This window comes from Colobus angolensis, unplaced genomic scaffold, assembly GCF_000951035.1.
Source record: "Colobus angolensis palliatus isolate OR3802 unplaced genomic scaffold, Cang.pa_1.0 Scaffold445, whole genome shotgun sequence".
Lineage (NCBI taxonomy): Eukaryota > Metazoa > Chordata > Mammalia > Primates > Cercopithecidae > Colobus > Colobus angolensis.
Window position 1 is genome coordinate 150,164 of NW_012117877.1, and position 5,798 is coordinate 155,961.

A 5,798-nucleotide genomic window follows, 5' to 3' on the forward strand; every position below is an offset into this window, starting at 1 on the left:
ACAGGCGACAGAGCGAGACTCCGCCTCAAAAAAAAAAAAAAAAAAAAAAAAAGAAAAAGAGGTTTAATGGACTCACATGGCTGGGAGATCCCACAGTCATGGCAGAAGGTAAAGGAGGAGGAAAGGCACATCTTACATGGTGATAGGAGAGAGCATGCACAGGGGAACCGCCCTTTATAAAACCATCAGATCTCATGAGATTTATTCACTGTCACAAAAACAGCATGGGAAAAACCTGCCTCCATGATTCAATTACCTCCCATCAGGTCCCTCCCATGACACATGGAGATTATGGAAACTACAATTCAAGGTGGGATTTGACTGGAGACACAGACAAACCATATTATAGTGGATTGTGTAATACAGAGGTCTCCAAGTGAATAGTGCCCTGCTTCCCTGTCCAGCTCCAAAGAATTTGAGAAATAATGAGTAAATTTGAGGATCCATCTTTATTACTAGCCATGGCCAGTCTAGCTTGATAAATAAACCAGAACCTGCAGTGTGTACACCCAGTTGCAGGTCTCCCTGGTGGAAGGGCTGACCCAGGTGACACTCTTGGTAAGGAGGAGGGCAAAACTGGGCTGTCTGCCAGAAGCTAAAGGACCAAGTAGGAGAAAGAGCAGCACTGAGCTTATAATACCCAAATATTATTTCCAAATTTACTCATCAGTGTAGCAGTTCTCAACATCCCCAGAGGGTAGAATAAGGAAAGGTGCAGAGGGAAGCCAGGAGTTCTACTAAGTAACCTCTCTTTATGTGAAAGAAACAGAGAAGATGTAGAAGAAATATTTCTCCTCAGTACACAGATTTAAAAGGAGTATTTGTGAAATAAGGGGTATTAATGGGTGCTCATCCTCTACTCCTCCTGCCAGAAGGATGCATTTGTGTATCACGTGATATAGTTTGAATGTCCCCTCCACATCTCATGTTGAGATGTAATCCCCAATGCTGAAGGTGGGACCTTGTGGGAGGTGTTTGGATCATGGCGGCAGATACCCCATAGCTTGGTGCTGTCTTTGTGATATTGAGTGAGTTCTTGTGATATCTGGCCGGTTAAAAGTGTGTGGCACCTCACCCTCACCCTCACTCTCTTGCTCCTGTTCCTGTCGTGTGACTTGCCTGCTCCTGCCACAAGTATAAGCTCCCTGAGGCTTCCCCAGAAACCAAGCAGATGCCAGCACCTTGCCTGTATAACCTGCAGAACTGTGAGACAAATAAACCTCTTTTCTTCATAAAATAACCAGCCTTGGGTAATTCTTTACAGCAATGCAAGAATAGCTTAATTCACTATGGAAATATGTTGTGGTCTTTGCAAAAAATGAATCCAATAATTTGAACAGAATTCATTATAATATACTTTGGTTTTGCATGAAATTAATTATACATTTCTGAAATTGTTTAGTTTAATTGCTCACCTTTTAGGAAAAGTAGATTGTACGGCATGAGGACTTTCCTTCTCTTAAGAGATCTGGAACTAACAGATTCCCACACTGCCAAAACTCCTGCCCTCACAAGCACCCGTATTTGAGAAGGAAGTTAATGTGCTAGTTCTGGACACTATTAAGTATTGCCCAAATGACAAGTGCATTTACAGTTTGGGTAGAGAATTCAGTGAAAAACAATGGAGATAATCTGTACAATGTGGTATATTTAAAAATATGCTTCTGGTATGGCTTTTTTATCTGAAAATAATTACTCATATAATAAGCAACAGCTGCTTAGAAATATCTAAATTTGGAATTTTTAAATTATTAATTGAACTATCATTGCCTTTAACATCACATTCTAGAGATTTTATAAGCAGCATTGAATTAGTGGATGAAATGTCACTGATACTATTATACATACAATGTTTAAGCAAGGAAACACAAAGATTTCTTTCTTTCCCCCCTGAGCTATGGATGTCTCCGTAAGAAGCTAAGGGTCTATCTACATATCTCATCACAGGCAACAAAGGCAGGGTTTAAACATTTTAGAATCTTTTACTATTCTCCACGAGCTCAGAATTGCAGAATATTGGTACTTAAGGAAGATAACTGCCACTTATATTTCTATACTGTCTTAATCATGTCTTTTTTTGCTGTTTTGATGCTTGGGCATCTTGGAGGCTAGTTGACCCTGGAGGGATTACCTTCTCTAGAGTTAGCTAATTCCTAGAGATGGCAAACAGTTTTCCAACAAATGCATCTGTCATTTGTAAACCAAACCACCCAGAGTCCATACCCCCAACCACCTAGTTTATTGGGCTCTCACACCCCTGCCTTAATCATCCCAAGGCCAGGTTCCTGACAACCAGGAAAGGGCCCAATGCCCATAGGGTCTGCCAAAATTATCCAAACTTGCCAATCCTAAGTCTGTTAACCCTGCATTACTTGTTCCTTCCCTGGGAAATCACAATAAAGGCTGTTAACTACATTTTCCCCTGGCTCCCTCTGTCTCCTGACTGATGCTGGTAATTCCCTGGGTAGCCCTGTGTGGTGTGGTGTGCCTCTTGTTTCCAGGGATCTGTGAATTTTTCTTTTTAAAGACCCTTCTTCCCCCTATAATCCCAGTGCTTTGGGAGGCCAAGGCAAGAGGATGGCTTGAGGTCAGGAGTTCGAGACCAGCCTAGTTAATACAGCGAGACCCTATCTCTTTTTTGAAAGAAAGAGAAAAGCAACAAAATGCCTCCCTTTATAACATTCATTTTTGTGTATCCCAGTTGCCCTTAAAATATATATCTCTTTGTAATTAATGAGTTGCTTTCATATGTATTTATTTCAATGGTCAGAATTATAAAATAAATATTATTATTCTCATTTGACAGAGTGAGTAACTGAGGCTTAGTGATGTCACAGTCACTTTGGACAAAGCTCTACTATACCACGCAGAAGATACCTAGGCTTTGGGGATAGTGAATACAATAATGCACATCTTGCAAATTAATTTGTAAAGTGAGGCCAAGAATATCTACCTTGGAGGTAGATTTAGATTATAAAGATTGAAAATAACATTATCAGAGTTCTATGTTTCTGTTCATTCCCGCGTCTGCCAACATGGTTAATGTCTGTTCCATCTTGCCCAGTGTGTTTCCTTTCTTTTATTCATCTGGCAAATAGAAATTTTTTTCTATCAATCTCCTGTTTATGAGTCCACAGATGTGAGACTTCTGAACCTGGATAAGATGGAGTAGTTTTCTGTAGGCTAATGATCTTTTTCAAAATAAAAAAAAAATCCAGACAAAATGTAAAACTTCTGAATTTAAAGGCATCAGTGAGCTACTGAAGAAATCAGGATCTAAGGTGTAAGATTCCAGAGGGGATCTAGCCATAGAGAGGTCAGCAGGTGACAACCTGTAACCAGTGTTCCCAGAACTTGCTGGTTCTGGGCACAGACAAGGGGCCTGAGAACAGGTAAGCTTTGCCCAGGATAAGGACCTTTCTGGAGGACAAAGGCATCATACCATTTGTCAATCTGAGCTGGATGAAGAGGCAAAATCAGACTCCTGAGGATTTTCAAAATCACACCATTTTTCTTCCCACGACATTTTCCACATATGAAAATTTCACTGTGCAGAAGACCACAAATCAAATCTGTAAACATCTGAAATGCAGATCAGAATTTTTTAGCTTCACAGAACACAGAAGTTAGATTTCAGGACCTTTCCATCTGGTAACACAAGCATGGGGTGACATAGGGCAACTCACTTAACTAGTCTTGGTTGTAGTTGTCTCACATAAAAATAGGGATAAGGAGTACCTTTTAAGGCATTTGTGAGAAATAAATGACTTAACTCTGTGGAAATTCCTTGGCACATGATTGGAATGAAAGAAGTAATTGAATTTATTCATTATTTAATGAGTAAATTAAATTAAATTTTAACTTCTTTAGTTAACTTCATTTTTATTTAACTTATTTTTGGAATTAGGATGGTTTTATGAATTTGGATAGTACAATTTTTTTTTTTTTTGAGATGGAGTCTCGCACTGTCACCCAGGCTGGAGTGCAGTGGTATAATCTTGATTCACTGCAACCTCTGCCTCCCAGGTTCAAGCAATTTTCATTCCCTCAGCCTCTTAAGTAACTGGGATTACAGGCCCCCTTCACCACGCCCGACTAATTTTTTTGTATTTTTTTGTTGGCCAGCCTGGTTTCCAACTCCTGACCTTGTGATCTGCCTGCCTTGGCCTCCCAAAGTGCTGGGATTACAGGCATGAGCCACCGCACCCGGCTGGATAATACTAATATTATCAGATTGAACTATCAATTAAATGAGAGATTAGCAAACTTTTTCTAAAAAGAGCTAGATGGTAAATAGTTTAGGCTTTTTGGGCTGCATATGGTCACTATAACATATCTTTCTGTTTTGTTTTTTTTTTTGTCTAAGTTTATTTTAAAAACAGAACTTTAAAAGTGTGAAAAACATTCCTAGCTCTTGGGCTGTAAAGAAAGAGGGAGTGTCAAATTTGGCTTGTGATTGCAGCTCAGATCTAAACTTTCTGTGTTTAATGTATTTTATTTCTTCACGTATTATACAAATTACTAATGTGCTTTGAAGATTTAGAAAGATCATAAACCAAGCCTAGATTTGTTGGATAAAATTTAGAGTATTCTTAATTTGTATGTTAGAGAAAATAAATTGCTTCAGGGATGTCTCACTGATTTCCAGAAAGCTACAAAGAGAACAACAGAAGATAGTAATTTTCTCCTCTGTCTGTGAAACAATCAAAGACTTTCATGAGCTTGTGCACGTCTTAGGAAACAATGAAGTTTATATTTTGTTTGATTAGAAAATGTGAATTCTTTAAAGGTGCTTCAGTTAGTCTCATAGGTATACACATTGATTAAGATTTCTTATTAACATACAATCATCTCCAAATGTTTCCACTTAATTGCTTTTTATTTCAGTTAAGTACCAATGTTCTTTATTCTCACACGTAGTTTAATTAGCACAGAAGGTCACTGAGAGGTGTTAAGGCACAAGCTTGCCCAGAGGAAGTAGTTGACGCCTGGCTGGCTTCTAATTATAGAACATCCTAGAATTGCAGAGTCAAAGAGAGTTTAGGGAAGAGGAACAATAATGAAAGAACTAAAAGTGAACACTAGGCATCCCTGTGCACATGAAGAAAAAATGCTCAGCTTCTGTTTTCATTTTAAGGTCATAGTTGCATATGGTAGGTATTAAAATGCCATGTACAGTTTCTAGGTTGTTTAACAACATTTATTGAACACCTACTCTGTACTAACACCGGTGGATGCTTGTAGGGAATACTAAAGAGTGAAATATGGAGTAAAATATATAGTGATTAAATATCACAGTTGTATGTGAAACGTGAGGGTATATTATTCCTTATTTATTAAATAAATTTTTATGATGAAAATTAATAAATATTCTAGATTTCACTAAATTGTTATGAAATTACACTAGAATCTGGCTATGTAGTCACATAACCCATAATATTAGCCATATGTAGACATTCTTAGAAACATTGCATTTTATATTAGTACATTTCAAGATATAACTTCTCTATAAGCAAACTGTGCCTTAGACTAGCGTAGATAATAAAGCTGCAATATGGTAATAGCATATATATCTTTTGAAATTAGTTAATTTAATGGCCTAATGGAGGTCGTTAGGCTGGAGAAAGTATAGTGCCTTGTGTTCCTGCCTAATTAAACCAAAGCCCAATGTAAACAGTAAAATGAAACTTAAGTTTAACCAATCAGAAACCACCAACTCATCTCTAACTAGGAACTTTCCACATTAACCAATCGAATATATTTTCTTTATCTTGCTTCCATGAACATCTTTTTTTTTT